The sequence below is a fragment of the Prionailurus bengalensis genome, chromosome A1 (genome assembly GCF_016509475.1).
Source record: "Prionailurus bengalensis isolate Pbe53 chromosome A1, Fcat_Pben_1.1_paternal_pri, whole genome shotgun sequence".
Taxonomy (NCBI): domain Eukaryota; kingdom Metazoa; phylum Chordata; class Mammalia; order Carnivora; family Felidae; genus Prionailurus; species Prionailurus bengalensis.
This window is the reverse complement of record NC_057343.1, coordinates 104056767-104081488: the sequence shown is the minus strand read 5'-3', so window position 1 is coordinate 104081488 and position 24722 is coordinate 104056767. Positions and strand designations below refer to the sequence as shown.

At 38.3% G+C, this 24722-nt stretch overlaps 1 long non-coding RNA gene across 1 annotated transcript in view; it reads left to right on the top strand.

The window, feature by feature from the left end:
- Positions 1–353: 353 nt before the first annotated feature.
- LOC122486892 overlaps positions 354–24722 on the top strand; it is a 175537-nt gene continuing 151168 nt past the window's right edge. The window contains exons 1-2 of the long non-coding RNA XR_006298266.1: positions 354–512; positions 22805–22893. This is a non-coding gene — a long non-coding RNA (uncharacterized LOC122486892). The remainder of the gene's footprint in view (positions 513–22804; positions 22894–24722) is intronic.

Below are 24722 nucleotides of genomic sequence, written 5' to 3'. Positions count from 1 at the left end.
AAGCAGGACATGACATGAGAGCACTTTGTGTTTTTTTCCTTTCTGGAATAAGATGCTAAGAGGAAAAGTTAGGCGAGTCATCAGGATCAGACAGAGCTTAGGATCTTTGAGAGATCTCAACTCTACCTTTCCTTGGAGTTGATATCCTCACAGGCAGTCGGGCAGGGGATGAGTTGAGGAAAAGGGGTTTTGAGCTTCTCAGGCAGAAAGGGATCAAGGTCTGCTTCCTGACTGTAACCATCTGAGGACCCAAAATTGTATGGCTCCCAACGACACTAAGGGAGTCTTCAAAGGAGGGCAAATGGCCTTCAGAACAAGAGGGTCCAAGATGACCAGTAAATCTTCTTTGTTCCAGCTCCAGTAGAGAGGAGATAAGAAAAAACTATTTATGGTCATCAGGGAAGAGGAAGAAATCCCTAGCTGGTCACCAAGAGCTGAAGTAAAGTCTTCCCAGAACAGAGTCTGTGAAGATACGGCAGACGTGTTTGAGTTTCAGATGATCAGCAGTGCAGGTGAGAAGGGGTGTTGGGAGCCTGTTACCATGTGTAATCTGTGTGACATTGTTCCAGAGGGAGAGGAGCTAAGAGCCTTGGCATAAACTGCATCCCTGGAACACAGAAAAGTCAGGACAGCTTGAAACCTGAAGCTGTCCTTCACTGCTCACGTTACTTTCAGCTCTGTATGATTTAGCTCCTGGTAAGTTCTCTAGCCCCATTTGCTACTCCTCTCCTGAGTCTACTCTAGCCCTGTAGTTTTCTTACTCTTCTTCAAACATGAGAAGGTTATTCCTACTCAGACCTTGGCAGGCTGTTCTTTCTGCTGAAAACGCTCTTTGTTCAGATCTTCACAGCTTTGTTCTTTCACTCACATCTCCAATCTTCGTTCAGATTTTTCTTCAAAGCTCCAAGGTTCTCTTCTTAAAGATGCTACCCACATCATTTTTCCTAAAATAGCCTCCTCTACCATCCGTGCCATCCCTTTATCCTGCTTTATTGTTTACAGGTTGCTTATTATAATCTAAAGTTATAGATTTATGTGCATATTATGTGTGTGTGTATGTGTCTCAACTAGAGTGTAAGACTGTGAGGGCAAGGATGTACCAGGTCTCCTTCATGTTTATAGCTCTAGTACCTAGCATATAACAGGTTTCAATTGATACTAGTTGAGTGGCTATATGAATGAATACATGAATTCTTCTTGCACAAAGCTATGTCCTGGAAGAGAGGGAGCAGAATGAGTAGAAATCTTGATAGGCTGGATATTTACCACAAGAGTGAAATGACTTAATAAATCTGAAGTGAGCAGGTTGCTTTTAACAGGTGAGATTCATAGTCCGTCCACATTCAGACATGCAAACACCCTACTGCCTTCCCTCCACAGACCAGAAATCGGGGTTCACATGCAAGCTACATTGTATCAAAATAAAGTTGCTTTCCTTCCTATCTGAATTGCAATAATATATTTTAAGTCTTCCACGTTTTTTTTATTAATTTTTTTTTCAACATTTATTTATTTTTGGGACAGAGAGAGACAGAGCATGAACGGGGGAGGGGCAGAGAGAGAGGGAGACACAGAATCGGAAACAGGCTCCAGGCTCTGAGCCATCAGCCCAGAGCCTGACTCGGGGCTGGAACTCACGGACCGCGAGATCGTGACCTGGCTGAAGTCGGACGCTTAACCGACTGCGCCACCCAGGCGCCCCAAGTCTTCCACGTTTTTATTGCCAGTGCTGATAAGGTATTAATTTGAACTAAGCTCTTCTCTTTCAATCTGTATCTCATCAAAGAACTGTAGTTTAATTAGAGAAATTTTTTGGAAATATTTTTTTATTGGGCAAGAGAGCAATTATTCTAGATATTTTGTCCCGATCATGATCACACACCCACACCAAATAAAGTACTCTGCTATTCAATAAAGTTTGTAAGGCATTTGGCCAGACACATATATGTTTGGAGCTGTACATAATTTTTGCATCCATTAGTTTTTCTCTCCCGATTCATAGCATCTTCCTTAAAAGCCAGTTTGTCAGGATCTTGAACCTAGCCTATGCATTTATCTCCATTATTACTTCTAAATTCCTGCAAGTGACAAATAAAAAAGGAATAAATTCTCTTCAGCCCTGGAATTTATTTTCCAGGCAGGGCTGTCAGTGGACCAGACTCATTAAACAAATGAGATCAGAATGATAAGAAAATTACAGCTGAAAGTATCCTCAAAAGAAAACTACAGGAGAGACTGGGGGAAGATCAAGGTAAAAGAATAAATGCAGGGAGCAAAAGCTTCTCTAGGACACTTGTCAGAATAATTATTTAAATGTCTTAAGGTATTGAGGAAAACCATGCCCAGCCCATATCTGCAGTCCTACATCGAATATTTGACTTCAGGATGAAATTTGAGAGCCACACACTTTAGGGTGTGACTTTCCTAGCTGGGAAGAATGCCTGGTGTTGGCGTTCAATTTTACAAGAGAAGTAGTTACAGTTTGAGGTAACTCCAGACTGTCAATGAAGACTTGAAGTAGGAAAAAACAAGCAAGCAAAAACCAAGCACTTCCTTTGAAAAGCAAAATAGACTCAATTTCCTCAATGTCAGAGGAAATTTCTCCTTATTTTGGCAGCTGGGCGGGGGCAGGGCGTGGGGAATGTAGGGGAGAAAAATTGTCTGCTTGTTACAGGCCCCTTGACTTTACAGTGAATGTTAGCAATCAGTAAGTCAAACCATGTTGAAAGCATTTGCAGACCAGACCAGACCAGAATACTGTCCTGATCATAGCAGAGGCATACTGGGGAAATAAAACTTTAAACATTTGCAGAGAAAATCCACACCAGGTATTATACAAATTAGCTTCAAACATCTTTCCCATATATAAAAATATGTCCCAGATATTTGAGGAAAATCAACAACCTGGAATCAAAACACCAAGATAAACAAGGAGAGCAAATTAGTGCAGAGCAAACAGACAAAATTCAAGAAAGAAAAACTGAACATTCTAATAAGTACACTCAAAAAGATTCAAGAGAATATGCCATTTAAAAACGAGAGCAGGAATTTGCAAAATAGAAAAAAATCAATGAATACATTTGTTGGAAAACAAACATAGGAATGCAAATATAATTCAACAGAAGGGCTGAATAAAATAATTGATATTATTGAAGACTCTATTAGTAATGCAGAAGATGAAGTGCAGGAATTCTCCCCAGACACCCAGCCAGAAGACAAAATGATGGAAACCGTGAGTGCCAGGTTCCTTGTAACAGTAGTTTTAAAAGGATAAACAGTACCTTGAAGCATAATCCAATGTAAAAATAAAGGAAACATTTTCAAAGATAAAAAACAAAACAAAACAAAAAACTTAGGAGCTTTCTCTTAAAAGGGCTCACTGGGTGGTTTAGCAAAATTTGTACAATAACAAAAAAAAAAATCAAACATATCCTGGAAGTTTTTAGAACTCCATCAATAAATAAAAAATCCTAAATGCTTTCAGAAAACAAGAAAGGGAAATTAAGTTTACTTTCAAAGAAACAGAAACCAACATGATTATCAGATACTTTTTATAAAATACCATATAGAGAAAATAATGGCACATATCCTAGAATAAGTTCAAGAAAGGTATTGTTTATTTCTAGTCTAATCTGTGTTGTTTGCTTCTTTCTGCTAGCTTTGGGTTTAGTTTTTGCTTTTTGAGGTTTGGGTTTAGATTATTTTCTTCCTCCTCTACATTTTTAAGTTGTAAAATTGGGTTGTTGACTGGACATCTTTCTTCTTTTTTTTTTTTTTCCAACGTTTATTTATTTTTGAGACAGAGAGAGACAGAGCATGAACGGGGGAGGGTCAGAGAGAGAGGGAGACACAGAATCGGAAACAGGCTCCAGGCTCTGAGCCATCAGCCCAGAGCCTGATGCGGGGCTCGAACTCCCGGACCGCGAGATCGTGACCTGGCTGAAGTCGGACGCTCAACCGACTGTGCCACCCAGGCGCCGCTCTTTCTTCTTTTTTAATGTAAATATTTAGAGATGTAAATTTCCCTCTTAGCACTTTCATAGCATCACACAGATTTTAGTATGTTGTGTTTTATTTTCATTTGTCCCAAAATATTTTGTAGTTTTCCTTGAGATTTCTTCTTTGACCCTTTGGTTGTTTAAGAATGTGTCATATAATTTTCATATAGTTGGGGATCTTGCAGTTTTCCTTCTATTGATTTCTAGTTTAATTTTATTATGAAAATACACATTTTATGATTTGAACCCTTTCTATTTATTAAGACTTGTGACCTAACATATGGTCTGTCGTGGAGAATGTTCCATATCCACTCGAGCAAATAATGCGTATTCTGATGCTGATGGGTATAACGTTCTGTATATGTCTGTTAGGTTTAATTGGTTTATAATGTTAAGTCCTTTATTTCCATATTAATCTTCTGTCTGGTGTTCTGTGCATTATTGAAAGTGGGCTAGTGAAAATTCCACTCTTACTCTAGATCTTTTTATTTCTTTGTTCAGTTCTGTCAGTATTTGCTTTATACATTTACAGCATTTGTGTTTATACTTGTAACATCTTGGTGAATTGATCCTTTTATCATTAGGGAAGGTCCTCCTCTGTGTTTTGTAACAGTTTTTGACTTAAAGTCTATTTTGTCTGTCATTAGGATAACTAGCCTAGGCTCTGTTTTAGTTACTATTTGCAAGGCATAACGTTCCTTTTACTGTCAAGCTATGCATGTCCTTAGATCTAAAGTGAGTCTCTTATACACAGTATATAGTTGAATTCTGTTGTTGTTTTATAATTTATTCAGCCAATATGTGTCTTTTGATTAAGTGAAAATTACATTTACATTTAATGTAATTACTGAAAGGGAAGGATATACTACTGGCGTTTGGAAAATGGTTTTTTGTGTTTCTTACAGCTTTTTTGTCCTTCATTTTCTCCCTTACTGCCTTTCTTTGTGTTTAGCTGATTTTTTGTGATGATACTCTTTAAGTCCCTTCTCATTTCCTTTTGTGTATTCTGTAGATATTTTATTTGTGTTGACTGTGAGTATCACATACAATTATCTTAGAGTTATAATCATCTGTTTTAAACTGATACAAATTTAATATCAATCTCATGCCAAAGCTCCTTTACATCTCAGCCCCTTTTTATATTATTAATGTCACAAATTACATCTTTACATATTGTGTGTCTATTAACATTGATTTATAGTTACTTTAAACATTTACCTTTTAAATCCTATAGAAAATTACAAATAGAGTTATGAGCGAAAATGATAATACTATGTTTGTTTATGTATTTACTTTTATTAGAGAAATTTATATTTTCATATGGCTTCAGGTTACTCTATTGTATTGACTTTCTCTGGCAGCTTTCAAGATTCTTTGTCCTCGACTTTCAACAGTTTGATTATGTGTCTCAGTGTAGGTTACTTTGAATTTATCCTACTTGAAATTCACTGAGTTTCTTGTATTTGTATATCCATTCTCTGCACCCCTCTCCCCCACCAAATTTGTGAAATTTTAAGCCATTATTTCTTCCAGTAAGCTCTCTGCCCTTTTGTCCCTCATTTCTCCTTCTGGGACTCCTATTATGCTATCTTGGCCTACTTTTTAGTGTCCCAAAAGTCCCTTGCATGCTGTCCATTTTTCTTTATAATTTGTCGGGTTTTTTTTTGCTTCTCATACTCAGTCGTTTTCAGTGACTCATCTTCATATTCACTCATTCTTCAGTCTGATTAAATCTACTACTGAACCTCTCTAGTGAATTTTTTCACTTCAGTTGTATTTTTCGGCTCCAGAAATTTTGTAATTCTTATACACACATACACACATAACTTTTTCTTACTATTTTCCTTTCGTTCATAAATCATTCTGATTTTGTATAAATTATTGCTTGTATTCTCTTTTAGTTTAATTAATATACTTAAGACATTTGTTTTAAATTTTTGTCTAATCAGAGGTCTATGTTTGTTTAGTTTTGTTTTCAGAGATTAATTTTGTTCCTTTGGATTGGCCGCATTTCCTTGTTTGTATGCCTTGCAATCTTTTGTTGAAAAGTAAACCTTGGAAACCACAGCTACCTCTTTGAGCGTATGCAAACTGGCTATGTGCAGGGGAAAAGCCTCACTAATCAGCCCAGCATGAAGACTTAAGGTCTTCTCAGACCTTTTCTGAGCCTGCATCTTCTTTGGGCCTGTGTGTGTATATTCTTCGAAATATTCCATACAGATGTCTGCTTTTCAATGTTTTAATTTCCCCAGGAGTCTCATTCCATCTTCTTGGGGACTTAAATGTTCTAGTGCATTTCTCTGCTCATAATTTCTTGCCCCAGGCATCTGCAGGTCTTCAGTCTCCCTGCAGTTTCATGTGCCATGGTGCCTGCCACAGCCTCCCATGGCTTTCAACCTGGCATCCGTCCTATGCTGCCATTCCTCTCTGAGCTCTTAGTCCAGCAGTTTAGAAGCTACTCCTTCTTGGATCTCACAGAAAGGCCACAATGTTGCACACAAGTTCTGCTTTTTTCCTTCCATCCCAAGGGAAGGAGCTTGGAATTGGGCAATTTCCCCCTGACTTTGTCATGCCACCGAAGGGAGGGAGAGTAGTAAGGGCAAGCAAAAACACCATGAAATTTCCTACCATTTTGAGTGTGGCTTTTTCTTCATTGGTTGTTTGCTTGGTTGCTGCAGATTTTTAACTCTTTTTTTCGGACCTCCTACAAAGCTATTTTAGTTAGTCTGGAACTACTTATTTGATGTTCCTAGGAGAGGATGAGAGCCTGAAGCTTCCTAGTGTGCCACCTTATGTCCACCCCCCGAAAGGTATCTTAACTCTATATGTGGTCTGATGTATATTTAATTGTGAGATTAAAATAAAGTCTCATTTGGGCATCCAGAGATTCAGTGAGCTTACCAGTCATGATGTCTTTCTGCATAAAAAATTCAAAAATACTGCAACAAAATCTTAATAGTAATTTTAAATATTAGTATTGTTATTACTATTATTCAGGTAATAGAAATCAAAGAATGGTAAATTAATAAACAGAAAACATAGGACTCTGTTTTTAAAATATTGATAAGTAGGGGCGCCTGGGTGGTGCAGTCGGTTAAGCGTCCGACTTCAGCCAGGTCACGATCTCGCAGTCCGGGAGTTCGAGCCCCGCGTCAGGCTCTGGGCTGATGGCTCAGAGCCTGGAGCCTGTTTCCGATTCTGTGTCTCCCTCTCTTTCTGCCCCTCCCCCGTTCATGCTCTGTCTCTCTCTGTCCCAAAAATAAATAAACGTTGAAAAAAAATTTTTAAATATTGATAAGTAATAAAAAAATGCAATAACAATGTAGGATAAACATTCTAGAACAGTGGTTGATTACAAAGAAGACCGGAAGCAAGAGAGAAAAGTGATGGCTCGTTATATTCTTGTGCTGTTCAGATGGTGGATGCAATTTATTATAGGTTTTGATAACAAAAGCTTATGTGTCTGGCAGAGATCATATGGTATAACTGAGTTTAAAAGCACAGATTCATGGGGTGACTGAGTGGCTCAGTCTGACTCTTGATTTTGGCTCAGGTCATGATCCCAGGGTAGTGGGATGAACCCTGAATTGGACTCTGTGCTGAGTGTGGAGCCTGGCTAATTGCTTTTTCTGGGTTGCCTGGGTGGCTCAGTGAGTTGGGTATCTGAGTCTTAGTTTCAGTTCAGGTCACAATCTGGTGGTTTGTGGGTTCAAACACTACACTGGGCTCTGTGCTTAGAGTGCGTGCAGAGGCTGCTTGGATTCTCTCTCTCTCCCTCTCTCTCTGTGCCCCTCTCTCACTCATGCTTGCTCCCTCTCAAAAAATAAATAAATAAACTTAAAAAAAAAGATTCTGGTTTTTCCTTTCTCTTGCCCCTCTTCCCTGCTTGTGCTCTGAATAAATAAATAAATAAATAAATGCACAGATCCTGGGCACCTGCCTGGCTCAGTTGGTACCACATGTGAGTCTTGCTGCCAGGGTTGTGAGTTTGAGCCCTTGTTGGGTGTAGAGATTATTTAACAATAATATATATACATATATGTGTGTGTATATATATATATGTGTATATATATGTGTGTGTGTGTATATATATGTGTGTGTGTATATATGTGTGTGTGTATATATGTGTGTGTGTGTATATATGTGTGTATATATATATATATATATATATTCTTTTTAAAAGTGAGAGTATAGATCCTAAGTAAAGTCCTATAAATCACAACCAGTAGAATATTAAAACAAATGGTAATATCCAGTGTCAGTGAAGGTATAGTGAAACTGATGACCTTATACACTGTTAGTGGAAGTGGAGTGGCTGAAGTCTTTCTGGAGAACAATTTGCAGTATTCATCAAATTTTAAAATATGAACATTTTTGCCCAGCACTTCTACTTTTGTAAAAATTACCTGGCATTTTACCTAAAAAGACATGTATAAATATTTTATTAACATATGTTTTTTCTAAAATGAAAAATAAAAGGAAACTTGTACATCCATTACATGAATGGTTTTTGATTTTAGTGAATACATATTGTGAAATACTGTTTAGCAGCTTAACAGAGAAAGATCAATTGACGTGGAAACAGCTCCAGGACACATCATTAGGTCAAAATGCAAGTAGAGAAGAGGTATACATTATGACTGTATTGTATAAGTAACAAGACGATATCACATATTTGTATGTGTGTTTGTAAATGCATGGGAAAATCTAAATTATACTAATAGTTAATGATGGGAATGCGATTGGGCATGTCTTGGTGAACCAATAGATTTTCGCTTTTTACTATATGTGCTTCTGTATTGTTTGAATGTATTGCCCATATTTTGTGTGTGTGTAAAATTAATGAAAGCATGTTTAATCAAACCAGTTTGGAATAATATGACTGCCTAGTCACATAGGTAATTTATGTTTGTCATTAACATGGCTGAAAGGACCTTGCTACCATTTTTTAAATTTAAACATTTTTTTCTTAGAGGTTTTGGCACAGACACAAAGTAACCTGGTTGTTAGGGTCAATCCTGGTATTATTGAAGATTAGTAAACAGGTAGAGATAAATTTGTCTCTCTTCTAGGAAAAGAAAGAATGCAAGAACCGAGTGCTAAGTGGAATCAAATAGAAATGTGCATGCAATTGAAATGTTTAAATCAACCAGTTCAAAACAAGGCTAATCCAAACAATGATAACCTGATTGTCTCCTGATGTATTATTAATTTGCCTATCCAGCTACTTAGTTCACTGTTTGATACAGTGTTATTTTTTTTTTAATTTTTTTTTCAATGTTTATTTATTTTTGGGACAGAGAGAGACAGAGCATGAACGGGGGAGGGGCAGAGAGAGAGGGAGACACAGAATCGGAAACAGGCTCCAGGCTCTGAGCCATCAGCCCAGAGCCTGACGCGGGGCTCGAACTCCCGGACCGCGAGATCGTGACCTGGCTGAAGTCGGACGCTTAACCGACTGCGCCACCCAGGCGCCCCGATACAGTGTTATTTTTAATTTGTGTGTGGTGTGTTAATTTTCATATGTGTTTTTTGTTAGTTAACAATGATAAGAAATTCCGTTCAAAGGATTTGATTATATACATTCTTGTGGGAGGACCAGAGCAGAGGTTTGGCACGCTGGTGTTCTGTGCTTTGGAACACTCCTTCCCCCATTTCTTTTAGCAGTCAGCAGAATAGGCTGACATGAGGGAAATGCCTGCCAAGGAACTTTAGAAGGAGGCAGTTTTTAATTAACAGGGGCCAGAGAAGGTGATAACCCCAAGGGGTAGTGAAGAGAAATTAACATGGAAAAGCAGTTCCACGCTTATGTGGGTCCCACAAGGCCGGCCGTATTAGTGGTGTCTGTTCTGATTGAACTTTTGCTGTGTCTTTTTATTGATTCACTTGTCAGAATCTGACAAAAGGACTGCTGCCCGTCAGTTGTTTGCTCAGAGTGGTGGGTTATGGCTAGAAAATGCTTCCTTGTACAGCTGACTGCAGAGCGAGAGCTGTCGTTTTGGTTATCATTTTACAGACATGATTAATGTTGTTGGGCTTTACGTAAGAATTAAGCACATGCACACGCATGCAGTCTGACAGGCTTACTTACCCTGGATCTTTGAGCCTTTTTATTCTCTTAGTTCTTTGCCTGGTTTTGCAGAAAACTCTTTTAATTATTAAAATATTTTAAAATGCAATTTCAGGGATAATACTTACGCTGACTGTTGCAGACACTTTTTTCTGCCATTTACCAAGCCCTTGGCTTAGGAAACATTTTAAAAGAATAATACCTTGTGAATAAATATTTCAAGTTTCTTTCCCAAGGATGAAAATGAATAGTAAATAAAGCATGTAAAGATCTTGTGAAATCAGCTCATGTAAGAAAGAGGAGAAGGTGGAGGGATTTTCTCTTCTTTTTTTTTTTTTTTTTTAACTGCCAGAGATGGTACATTGAGCTGGCAAGCCTAGGGTGGGCCCCAGGAGAGCTTTTGTGCTTTTAGCACAGTGAGAATGGAAACATTCTTTAAAATATTTTAAGAACGTTTTAAACACTGTGTGGGTCTTTTTGCCTCTGTGAGAATCACACTTACTGTAGAATTCTCTGTGAGTTTACCAGTTTCAAAATAGGCTTTTATCTAAAGCAAGGGCAGACTTCCCATACTTTTTAAAAAGAGGTGATGATCATTTTTTCTAAATTCAAATAGTTTTATCTCACTGTTAGCTTACTTGAAATACAGTATGTATTAAAGGCCAATTAATAATAAAATAGTAAGATCTTCAGTACTCTATCCTGATCCATTCCCTAGAGGTTTTTCCCCCCTTTTTCTCATTTTTTTTGAGGTTTTGCACCCATTTATAAAGATGTTATTCAGCCAGTTACATATCACTTGCATCCATAGTTAATGAGCATCTAAATCAATGGCCATTAACCACCTGTAGTAATTGAAGACTTGAAATGTGCTCAATCTAGGGGTGCCTAGGTGGCTCAGTCAGTTAAGCACTTGACTTCAGCTCGGGTCAGGATCTCATGGTTTGTGAGTTTGAGCCCCACGTTGGGCTCTGTGTGACAGCTCAGAGACTAGAGACTGCTTCAGATTCTCTGTCTCCCTCTCTCTGCCCCTCTCATCCCCTACTCATGCTCTCTCTTTCTCTCTCTCTCTCAGAAATAAATAAGCATTAACAAAAATTAAAAAAAAAGAAAAAAAGAAATGTGCTCAGTCTGAATTGAGATACACTGTAAGTGTGAAATGAACACTGGATTTTATAGATGTATTATGAAAAATAGAATATAAAATATCTCAATCACTTTTTATATTGATTACATGTTTTTATAATTTATTTGATATATTGGGTGAAGTATATTATTAAAATAGTCTTACATGACTGAATTTTTTTTCAACGTAGCTACTAGAAAGTTTAAAATTACCTGTGTGTCTCACATTGCCTTTCTACTGGAAGCATTATTTTAGGGGATAGTAAAATTCACTATTTATTAAGAATTTGCTACATGACATGTGCTATGTTAAACAGTTGATATGTGTTATCTCATGTAAGCTTGTAATTACCACTGAGATAGATGATATTGTTACTTGTCTGTAGACAAGGAAGTTTAGGCAAGAGGTGTGAAGTAACTTGCTTAACATTATGCAACTGTATAAAAATATTTCACTTTTCCTTCAATACTTTTTATTGACTATCTACATCTTATTGTGTGTAAGACATGGAACTCTGCATGGGCAATGCACTGTAATTAATTACTCTGTGATATGTTTTAGTGCAACTCTAGATGGATTTGGGGAGATTAAAGATGGCCCAATTAATTTTTGCAAACTCTATTTATAAGGTGTATTAGGTTTTAGAAGATAAAGCGTTAAAGTGCTCACAGAAATTTCTTATATTCCATGGTAGGAAATGTTTGAAATGCGTCTTGTGAAAAGTTTGAAGGGAAGACATTATATGAAAGAGACTGACAAATAGTATTGAATTTAGAGCGAACTCTCATTTCAAGTGTAAGGTTTAAGGTTTATATATCTTTGGTATAGGAGAGGATCAGGCAGTAGTTCTAGACCTGGACAATTCTCTTATTTTCTGCAGAGCTGGAAGTGTTTTGAGGAGCACAGTACACTTGTTCTCAGCCATGTTCAAGTTAAGAGGAAAATCGGAATCAAGAGAATGAGAGGGACAGAGAAAATGAATTAGCCCTAAAGTGTATTAGCCTTGAAATGCATTGTGTCTCCCCCAAATCTCTTAAAGATCTCAATATCTAACCAGGCTCCCACAGAAAAAAAAAAACTTCAACATCATTTTCAATTCCTTCCTCTCTGACGTTCTAATCTATTCTTTTCCATACCCTCAACTTGGCCTTTTCCTCTCTTACTTACTGCTCTTACTTAAAGTCAAATTCTGTAGAAATTGTTATAGTCTCCAACATGGTTCCTGTATCCAGAACCTTCCCACTATAATTTATCCTCCATACTGCCACCACGGCTATTTTTCTAAAACATAGATTTGATTGTATAATTTCCTTACTTGAAAGTCTTGGGAGGATCTATTTAGCCTCCTTAGATTTTAAGGTTAGACTCCTCAGGAAGATATTCCCTGCCTCAATGTATCTTCCCAGCTCCCACCTCTCCCTGCTTAAGCCACCTATTTTCCAGTCACACTGAAACTACGCAATTGCTTCTGCATGAGCAATTGGGAATTAAATGTCTGAATCCTGCCAGTAGAGTACCATTTCACCACATGTGTGTGGTCACAGCCGGAGATGAATTCATACCAGATCCCTGAAGCCTGAAGGCTGTGTGCATTCTGGTTGTTATTTGATGATTCAGATTCACACTGCCAGACCTTTGTAAAGCCTGAGTTTTACCTGATAGATTCCAGAAAAAAATGCCTTAAGGAACACTGGCCTTTTCTATTTCCAAATAAAATCTGAAACCACTTCCTGCTGGAAAATGTGAACCTGATCCTGATGGTTTTTCTTTCTCCATGTCATCATTTAGGTCAAGACAATGATGTTGAGAAAACATTTATTATTCCTGAAATCAAATCCTAGAAAAAAAGTATTGACAGATGATATTTTAATTGGTTTGGCCCTTCTGGTGATTAAATAATCATGAAACCTCTTCTGTTTAACAACGGCTTGGAGTCCTTTGTATTCTTGCCTCGAAGCGGAGCAGTTTCTAGCTGGTAACACTGTGATTGATTTTTCCATATCAAATACAATGTTACGGTCTATTGTTTCCATAGCAAACATATAGCATCTGTCTTCAAATTCAGACTGTGGTCCTGCACTAGCCAGTATTACTTTATATGACCACATCCTTCCATTACAAGTATGAGTGGATTAATATCGATTTTTTCCCGTCTTGTCCAAGACTGAAGGTCTATCTTAACAGAAATAATTTACACAGCTGGCATATAAGGATATGCTTACTCCTCCTTACTTTCATGGTAAAGATTATTGCTTCGTCTGAAAATCAGATTCTGCTATTTTTAACCCATAAATAGGTTGAAAAGGGCAACATGCTTTGTAGCTCCAGCCATTTATGTTGCCGTATGTTTCCAATAACATCTTGGAGCTTTTAGAAAACTTTGACCTTTTCTTCTGTTCAAAACTGTAGAAAAACCGCAAGGAGCTGGCAAAACCATGTATCACCCTGACTTGAATGCAGTATGATTTAGCTAAACACCAAGAATTCTAAAGTGTGCGTGTAACCCATTTTATAACTTTAAATTGTTCCTCTTAAGCCAGAAATTGACAACAGAATCTCTTTGCTTCATCCAATTATAATTCACGAAATTTCCGCCCACCCCAGCCCCAAAATACACTCATCCCCATCTTTGTCCTGTTGCTCAAGAACATTTCCTTGCCTCAAATGCCCTCCCTCTCCTCTATATCGCTACACTAAACTTACCCACACTTCACAACTTAGATCAGATTTTGACTTACTCTCTGGAGCTCAGTGAAGCTGTTCTGGTCCTTGGTGTTTTTTCCTTTTATATTCTTCTAATGGTAAAGTAAGCACTGTAAACATGAAGTTTTAATGACATCATCTCTTGTGTATACCTGATATGGTCCTGGATGTCACCCAAGGTATAATCAGCTTATAGGTGATATGTATGTGAAAGAGTCAAACTATGGAGCCCTGCAAATATTAGTTGTATCTGAATTTGTACTCTTTTAGTTCCTTAGTATCTCACCTAGCAGCAGGTGAGGCTAGTGTTAACCGGTAGCTGCAAATCCCAACATGGCGGAGTTTCTTGTTCCAATACTAGCAATGTGAACGAAGACCGAATTAAGAAATTAAAGAATCTGAGTTCCAGGCCTGGTTTCACCACTGTCAAATTGTATCACCTTGAGCAAGGTAATTGCCATTTTGGGATTCAGATTCTTTGCTTAAAAATGATGTGGCCATGACTGATGAGACCACAAAGAACTGCTTTTTCTTTTATACGCTCAGTCCCAAAATCCATGTGATGGATTCTGCGCTAAATTCTGTGCCATGCATGACCCTGCCCCCATTTCTCGTGGGTGATGGGAGTAGAGCGTTCCTGACTCAAGCTGAGCCAAACTCTTGCTTTGAAGAGGGAGAGTTTTCTCTTTCTTGGTGTGTATACCTATATTACTGAAGTATATTTTTCAGCAACGTCCTGACAAAGAATGCCTTGTATGTTTAAGTGCATCTTTAGTCTACCTTCACACTTGATTGAAAGGTTGGCATAGAATCGTAGGACAAAAAGAATTTTCTCTCAAAATTTTGAAAGCACAGCTCTACTATCATCTAGCTTTGGTGTTGCTGTTGAGAACCTGACTCCCTTTTCTTTGTGTATTTTTTTGCTGTTACTTTTTTATTAATGCCATTTTCTTCTGACTCTCTGAGGACATTTATTATAGCTTAAAAGGAAATTAAACTTGTTGAACCTCTTGAATTTGGGGAAGGTATTTATATTTGTGTCTTCGTCAAACCTGGGAAAATTTTGGTTATCATTTCTTTAAATAATTTCTCTGACCCTTTCTCTCATCTCTTTCTGAGACTCTCACAGTGCTTGTGTTGGTCTCCTTGATAGTATCCTACATGTCCCTTAGGCTCTATTCACTTTTCTTAAATCTTGTCCTTTCTGTTCCTCAGATTCAATAATTTTAATTCTCCTATCTTCACATTCACTGATTCTTTCTTCTGCCTGCTTAAATCGGCCTTTGAATCCCTTTAGTAAAATTTTTATTTCAGTTATTGTATTTTGTAATTCTAGAATTTCCTGTTTCTTTTTTTCTCACTCTTTATTGATACTTCAGTTTTGTTCCTTCATCATTTTCTTTGCTCTCCCCACATCTTTCTTTAGTTCTCTGAAGATCTTTATAGTAGTTATTGTAAAGTCTTCTTACAGCAGGTCCTCTCTCTGGTATGGATGATTTCCTTTGGTTTATTTTTTTCCTTTGAATGGGCCATACTTTCCCATCTCTTTGTATATCTTTTGTTTGTTTGTTTTCATTTTGCCTTTTGGTCAATAACTGGACATTTGCATCTAATCATGTGGTTATCTCTGATAATCAGATTCTCCCCTTCCCTGGGCATTGATTTTTGTTTGTTGATTGTTTTTCTCTTTGTTTTGAATCAATCTGAGGTGCAAACTTCAGGTCTTTTTTTTTTTTTTTTCTGACACTGTGCCTTTCCCAGACTATGCACAGTGATCTTTTGATTTCCAGTTTATGCAATTGCTTTTCAATGTCCTAGTCATTAATATCTGGCTTCTAAGATGAGGAAAAGTAAAATGAAGGGATGGGGGGAGGTGCCACCAATTTACATCTCCTAGAACTTGCTTCAGCCCAAGGGTTTGGGGAGTGGAGTGAACACAGGCCAAGTTGCCTGCCACAGGACTGGTGGTGGATAGGTAACCACTGCTGAGCTGAGGCTGAAATTAACTGCAGTTTGTCCCTTAAGCTTTGCCTTCACAGTTGCAAGGCACCTATGGACTCCAGAGTTCTAAAATAGTTGCATTAGGTAGATTCTGCCAGTGCAATTGTTGTCTAGGTGGGGAGACAGGTTCCTGGTATTTTCTACCCTACTATTTTCTCATAATTCTCTCTGTAAAATAATATGTACACATTTATTTAATTCTTATTTTCAGCCACGTGCCAAAACCTCTTTGTAAGGTACATGCTCAGCCTGAATCTCAAGCTTCCCATTTTCACATGCTATAATCTCATGGGGCTCCAGCCTGTGGACCATGAAATCATGACCTGAGCTGAAATCAAGTCAGATGTCTCACTGACTAAGCCACCCAGGTGCCCCTCAACTACTTTTAATGTAGGTTTTCAAATATTCTGTTTTCAGCTCAGTCATTAGACTGAGTTCAAAGTGCTAAACTTTTCAGCAGTATTTAGGGAAAATTGGGTCATTTATAGTCCATGTTCTCCTTTTCCTGGCGCTAAAATTTTAATTTCTTCCACTGTGCTAAGATAGTTATCACTCCACCATTTGCTTCCCATTTTCCAAAAATTGGTTCAAATAAACTCATCTTCCATTTTCCTCTCTATTGTTTTTCTGTCCTTGTTAACTTATAATGTAGTTATGCCATTTTTTAATTATTATGCTACTCTTATTTGGTTTTGTGGGGTAAGAAAGGATGTGATTCCTTTGCAACATTAAGCCAGAAGTAGGATTCAGGAATAAAGATAATTATTAATAAGCTTCCTAGCTGATCTCATTTCACACTTGTTTGAAAAAAAATTGCTTCAGAGGAGAAACAGATGTGAATTGGGAAATACTGGTTCAGAGAAAAAAGTAGGCATGAAAACAAAATTTTATTTCCTGAAATAAGTGCTTTCGTAGAGGTGTATATGTTACTATGGGAGCAAATGATGTTGAGGGGAAACTAGCTAAGATTTGGGAATGGATTTTTCCTCAGGAGGTAAGATCTCAAGGGCAGATACAGTTCAGCCAAGGAAAAAGTCCAGCGAGAAGACTGAAGAGAGGAAGTAGTTCATCACCGGTTGGAGCTATACAACTCATTAGAGAAATGTAACCATGTTTGGTATGGATGAGGCATGGATGGGGTTGGCCGTGAGGAGGCTGGAATGACAGTAGTGGTAACAGATGAGGTCAAAATGTAGGAGGGTTGTGGGAAGATGTTAAGCACATAAGGACAGTTACTAGCTACAGTCTGTGAGGAGAAGATGGAAAGGGCCAGGAGAAAGAAAAATGTGAACCTGGACGTAGAAAGATCAATTAAAAGCCTCTTGCTATCACCATTTGTAAGGGTTGATGATGTCATAAACTAAGATGGTGCAAAGGCCTATGAGGGTGAACTCAGAAAATATTTCGGAGGAAGGACGAATAAGATTTAGTGACCAGTTATGTAAAGAGACGAAACGGGGAATAGGAACAATGGCTTTCAGGTTTCAGTTTTGAACTGAGTGGCGGTGACACCATGCATTCCAAAAGAGAAACACAGAGTTTTAAGAGGAGTGGCAGAGAGCTAGTGGAGATCATATTTGGGTGTTGATTTTTATGACATGAGGTATCTAGTAGAACTGTTGAGTCATCAGTTTGGATTAGAAATTTAGGAGAGAGTTTGGGATGGAGGGAAAAGAGGTGGTGGTTATTCATTTATATGTCATAGTTGGAGAGTAGAAATTTCCCTGGAGAGATTATAAAATCAGAGTAATAGCAGCTACCAGCTATTAAATATTTATTATGTGGTGTTCATAGTTGTGAGTGTTTAATGCTAACAACAACCTTACAAGAAAGCTACTTCCCATTTTTTTTTACAGAGAAAGCAAGAGCCAAAAGGATGAGCTGCTTTCTGTAGGTCCCCTAATAAACATGTGAGGGAGCCACAATGCAAACACAGATTTTCTTTAATTCTAGAATAGATTCTCCATCTATTTTTCTCTCCTCAAGGCTAAAAGTAGTTGAGTTGAAGACAAAATTCATTCAAGGAGCAAGCACCTGAAAGTAATCCTTGAAAGTTAATGATAAGTAGCAGCTCTACTGGTAGAGAAAAAGCAAAAGAATGTAGGGTTGTGGAATTTAATAGAAAAAAGAAATTTAGGGAAACAGTTAACAGTGGCAAACACCACAGGAAGTTCACATAAGACAACAGAAAATTATCTGTTGGATTTGTCCACAAATAGGCCTTAGCTGATTTTGGTGGGAGTGAAGTCTGTGGTGTGCTAGAAGCTGAAGCACATCACTGTAAACTGTTAAATAAAAGAGTGAGGACCTAGAAACAATTAAGTCAAGATGTCAGGCTGTGAAGGTGATGTGAGATGAAGGGTTCTTGTTAGGTGTAGCATATGGGAGAAGGATAATATGAAAGAGACTAGAGCACGTCTAGATGTTAATGGTAAAGAGTAAGCAACCAACAGTGAATTTGAAAAGAAATGGCCTAATTTGTAAACTAATGTTGCTGAAAGATTCCACCATAGCCCTGGAGTAGAATTTTATCCATAGACTTTTACGATTGGGAAAAAAACATTTTTTTTTCCGGTTATAAATGTAAATCTGCCTTCTTAAGAAAATTTAAATACAAACATGTAGAAATTAGAATCTAAAAGTGTCCCTCAGGGTGTCTCTGAGTGGCTAGGAGGTTGAACAACTGACTCTTGATTTCAGCTGAGGTCATGATCTCATGATGGTGATATTGAGCCCCACGTTGGGCTCCATGCTGACAGTGCTGAGCCTGCTTGGGACTCCCTCTCTCCCTCTCCCTCTGCCCCTCCCCTGCTCACATACTCTCCCACTGTCTCTAAAAAATAAATAAATAAATAAAAATAATAAATAAATAAATCAATAAATAAAGTACCCCTCGATTTCCAAACTTAACCCAGGAAAACTGCCTTTGAAAGTTGTTTATATTTTCAACAACTATGGAACTATAATGTTAATACTGGTATATGAAAAGATTTTTCACCTTTGAATGATGTATCACAGACAGACTTCTCTTCATGTTAAGACCAAAGAGCAGTGTCAGACTTTTAAAGTCTTTATAATATTAATAATCTTCACAATACTCATTGTACGCCATTGTAGGATATTGTGTTAGTTCATTTGGGCTGCTATAACAAAAATATCATAGACTACCCAGGCTTAAAGAATAGAAATTTATTTGTTGCAGTTCTGGAGGCTGGAAGTCCAAGGGCAAGTTGCCGGCCATCTGGTGAATGGCCACTTCCTGGCTCATAGACAGTTGTTTCCTCAGTTTCCTTATACAGCAATAGAAACAAGGGAGCTCTCTCTGGCCTCTTGTCCTAAATGTTCCAACACCATCCATGAGGACTCTACCCTCTTGACATAATCATCTCCCAAAGGCCTCACCTCCAATTACCATCCCAATGGGGATGAGGTTTCTCAATGAATAAATTTTGGGTGGACACAAACGTTCAGTCTACAGTAGATACAATAAAACTTTGGGTTACAAGTAACCTGTTCTGTGAGTGTTCCACAAGACAAGCAAACATTTTTAATCAATTTTAACTTGATAAATGACCGGTGTCTTGCAATATGAGTCGTATGTGATGCCAAATGTCACATGATCACTACTGAGCCAATGGTTCTTGAAGTTCACTTTGGTATACAAGTGCTTTGGATTACAAGCATGCTTCTGGAACAAATTACACTTGCAAAACAAGCGAGCATATTTTACTCTATGTTTAACTCACTTTGTATTTTATTTAACTCTATTTAATTTAAGTCTATATTTTACTTTATATTTAACTAATTGTGTATTAAAAGGACGTGCAGAAAGGTTTTAATATTTGCTACTAAAAAACATAATAATTGTATTATAGTATGATCCTTTTTTTTCTTGGAATACCTTTCTAGAAGTATAACAGCTGGGTGAAAGAACAAGAAGTTAGTTCTCGTTAACACATTGATAAATAAGTCTAATCTCTATTCTCACCATTAGGACATGAGTCAGGAGGATTTCCTCCAAAGGAATGGGTGGGTGGGAATGAAAGGAGATTGTAAATGAAGACCTGATTTTATAAATTGGGCAAAGAAAACTGAGGGACCGTCCTGTCCACCTCTTACCCTCCCTTCACCCTACTGCTCTACTTTCTAATTTCTCTAAAGTAGAGGCAGAGCTTTGTGCTTACAGTAGAGATGGAGGAGATGCCATAGGGATTTGAGGAGAATGGAGACTGTTTGAAAAAGCCAGTACGAGGAAAGAAAGAGAGTTGAGTGTGGAAACTGAAGGAAATCTGGTAGCAGTGAGACCCAATTGGATGTCAAAGGCCATCAAATTGTACTCATGGTAATCTATCAGATCATGTGATATTTTTTCCAGCAATCCTGGTGTCAGTGCAGAGAATGTAGTTGAAGGATTCACCCGGGCTGAGATTTGGCTAGTTGGGTCCAGCCAAGAGACAGAGAGGTAAGAAAGGGTAGAACTGACATGGGATCCAGGCTGGATAAAAAAATAAGGGAAGACTCTCAGAAGGGAGATTTAGAAATCATAGAGTCCTAACTGCCTGGCAGTGTTCCAACTGTATGCATTTATACTGTTTTCACTGGCAGTATCTTTAGTATATTGTTTATATATTATTGCTTACACATGTACTTCTGTTTATAGAGCCATGCTTTAAGATGTGTCCATACCAAACTGCAAATAATCAATTTACCAAATGACTTTTGGATCATTTAGAAAGTTAGCATCTGCATTGCCCCTTTGTCCATGTGTGTTTCCATTTTTAGCCATGCGATCATGACATGCAGACATGCTCATTTGTGTCCCTGCAGCAACACAGCAGTTGAAGGTTGGCCAACCTACGAGAAAAATGCTTGTTACAGCCATACTACTAAAGCTAATCAGTTTTATTATAGAATTTAAAATAATGGAAATTATATTGCTCTAATAAGTTAATATGATCAGATTCTTGTAAATGTCTTTGAGGGTCATCAACAAGCACTGCCTTTATAAACTGACATAACAGAACTTTCTTCTGATAAAATGTAGTTCAGGAACACCTGGGTGGCTCATTCGGTTAAGTGTCCGACTCAATTTTGGCTCATATGACGATCTCACGATTTGTGAAATAGAGCTTCACATTGGGCTCTGTACTGACAGCGTGGAGCCTGCTTGGGGGTCGGTCTCTCTCTCCTCTTTCTCTCTCTCTCTTCCCCCTCCCCGCTCATGCTGTCTCTCTCTCAGAATAAAGAAATAAATATTTTAAAAAATGTAGCTCATAATATCTAGTGTTTCATGAACTCCTTAAATTTCTATGTGTAGCAAAATGGTTTGAAGTTATACATTACTTTGCTTCAATAGGTACAATTCTTAGGAGTTCCAAAGTCTTCTTGATTGCTTTCTTTAAAAAATTTGAAAACTAGTAAGACTTTATAATATAATCCAGTTTGGCGTACCTAAACTTGACTCTGCTTGAACTTAGCATTGGCTCACACTTTTACAAATTATCCAGCTAATACAAAATTAAGAAGGTGATATTAAAGTCCTCATCATGTAAAGAAATTGCGGTTTATATACACAATGGAATACTACGTGGCAATGAGAAAAAAATGAAATATGGCCTTTTGTAGCAACGTGGATGGAACTGGAGAGTGTGATGCTAAGTGAAATAAGCCATACAGAGAAAGACAGATACCATATGGTTTCACTCTTATGTGGATCCTGAGAAACTTAACAGAAACCCATGGGGGAGGGGAAGGAAAAAAAAAAGAGGTTAGAGTGGGAGAGAGCCAAAGCATAGGAGACTGTTAAAAACTGAGAACAAACTGAGGGTTGATGGGGGGTGGGAGGGAGGAGAAGTTGGGTGATGGGTATTAAGGAGGGCACCTTTTGGGATGAGCACTGGGTGTTGTATGGAAACCAATTTGACAATAAATTTCATATATAAAAAAAAACGAAAAAGAAAAAAATAAAGTCCTCATCATGTCCTTTAAGGCATAAATTTTCAAAATAAATTCCTTTCTTCTCCCTTTGTGTTAAAACTCAGTTGCTCTAATTCATGTATCTGAAAATTTAAAGTGAATTCGTTAATCCTTCTTTTTATTCTTGGAAAATATTATCTAAAGATTTTGTGTGTTTGTCACTCGCGTTAATGTATAGTTACTTCATACAGAGGCCATGAAATATACTTTTAAGTATCCTTGGTGAGAGATTTTTTTCAAAATGCTTTTTTTCCCCCTTTAATAAGTATCAATCAACTACCTAAATACTGTGTAAAACTCTGTAAGACGTGGGGAGCGGAATGTTGTCCTTGGCTGTACTGATCCCTTTCTCACCTGTGTTTATAGTCTAGGATGTCTAAAGTGATGTTAGGTGGGATCCTATGTTGTTAAATCAAGACACTCTGTGACCTCTTGGACAGTTCTGTCGGCTGGGCTACTGTGGGCAGAGAAGGAAAACTCCTTTCAGAGGTATATATGAATCCTTGTTGTCTCCTAGGTGGAATAGGTTTGTTCTAAACAATTTGCCACCAAGAGTCTAGTTAGTCTCCTCAAGGGATGGAACTACATCAAAGGTTCAGTGTTGGTCTCCTGCCGATATGCAAGACGTTCGACAGTGGCAGCAGCTACATCAGCATTGATGAGTGGTGCCCACTATCCTGGATATGTGTATAGCCTCCACCTCTGCCGTTATGATTTTTGTCTTCAAGAACTCTTGTGCCAACACTGGGGTGGCTGATATCCACTGGAGGAGTCCTCCATTATACAGAACCTTCTTTGGGTGGATGTCCCCTGGTGAGAAGAGACTTGACAGGACACACAGGGCTGCACTTAGCTTCTGTTCCCATAGATGCACTCATATTCTTCTTACCCGTACTCCTTGCCTTAGCTTTACAATCTTGTTCCTTTCAGGCCCCGACCGAGCGATTTGCCACTGTCTTTGCATCTACGCCTATCTTCACCTCAGACCAGTTCTCCCTCTACATCAAGTCACTGAATAGGTGTGTGGCTCAAAGCTCTGTCTACTGGGATAAGTCATGTGAGAAACGACTGTCCCATGTAAAGAGGATACATTTATCTTGTTCTGAAGGACTTTTCTCTTTCACCTCTTCGTGATTCTTGCTTCACCAATACCCTTGCTTGGAGCATACATTGTCAGTGTCCTATGCCTACTGCTTCCATATGGGTAATAAAGTGTCATGGAAAACACCTGGGACTTTGCCTAAATGTAGGTAGATAGACAATGCTGCGGGGTTACCATGAACACTCCTGACAGTAGCTCTCATCCAATGACTGCATGTGTTCATGCATAAATAGCCCATCTTCCTCACCCCTACGCTGGGATAACTTTGAGGCACGTTCTATACAGAATTCTACAAACTAGAGTGTACCTGAGCCTCAAGTGGCTCTGATGATAGCATGCTCAATAACACTCGCCGATTGGCTTCTTTGTCTTACTTTGTATCTCCCTACTGGTGGATTATAAGATCACCTTCCAGATAAATAACTTGCTTTAAACTCCTTGGCCGAGGGTCAGTGACATGGGTCCCAACTTTGGAAAGTTGATTCTAGAAAGCTGTCTTACAGAATAGGATTCTAGAACTGAATTAATTGCAAGCCAGGACACCGCTAGTATTAAGTGGTAGGAGGAGAGAGCCTGTGGTCCTGGAGCATGAAAATCTCTGTAGTGGTGTGACATAGGGTATAAGTGAAGGGGGTGCACTGATGTATGCAATAGCTCTAGAGCTTGATTCTTGACAATATGGCTTTTGTTAATGGACACAGGTGCTCTAATGGAAGAATACAGATCAGCCAACTATCAGCTCCGATTACAACGTGAAAACTTAAAAGTGATCCATGGCAGTATTTACAAAGACCTTTATTGACTATAGCCAAAGGGTAGGCTGAAAATCTGCACTCAGATTTGATTGTGAAAGTTCTAGATTTAAAAAGGGTGCTGATATTACAGCTTTTGTGAAAAAAGATAGAGACCAAATACGAAGGTGTTGAGATTCTGAGACTGGAGTTGGCGACATGAAGAGAGGATGCATTTAAAAAAGTATGAAATCTTCTGATTCCCCTAAACCCTCTGTGCTGGTAAAAGTGGCCTTTTCTTGATAGAGGACACCTGTCCCCCACTGCCTAGTGATTTTGCAAAGCTCTCACCTGAATCAAATACTTTGTAATATGGCACTTGTCTTCTCAAGAGATGTCCCCATCTCTCCTCTTTGCTTTTAAAGCAATAAGAATAATCATGCCTCAAAAGTGTTCAAGCACGGGAGAACTGTCCTGAATACTCAAAGGAAGGGATTATTCAGCCTGAGAGAACTGGATATATAATTTATAATGGCAGAAGCAGCTAAAAATGCCAGGGGAGAATCTTGAGAGTGCTGGGGCAGGGAAGGTGGGATATGAGACCAAACTGTAGAGTTTGCTGATGTGGCAACATTGTCTGGATTAAACATTATGGAAGGATCATTGGAGCCAGTGATAACATCCTGTTAGAAGACCCTGTGGTGTTTAAAACACTGATGGCCTAGAGTAAAAGGTAGGACTGCTCGAATGTCTTGACATGGTAATAAAGAGGACATTATTGGACAGCAGGACATACATGGCTGGATTTACTACATAAGTCCAATGACCTGACAGCTGCCTATAATCCCCAGGCAGGCTGCAAGGACACTGTTACCTGTAAAGTGTTAAAGAATTCACTAGTAAATAGGTACCAGAATGGTTGGGAAGTTCAGTGGTAGATGTCTTCTATAGGCCATAGATGATAGCAAGAGATGTTGCTATGAAATGAGGCTCCCCAATATTCATATAAAATACT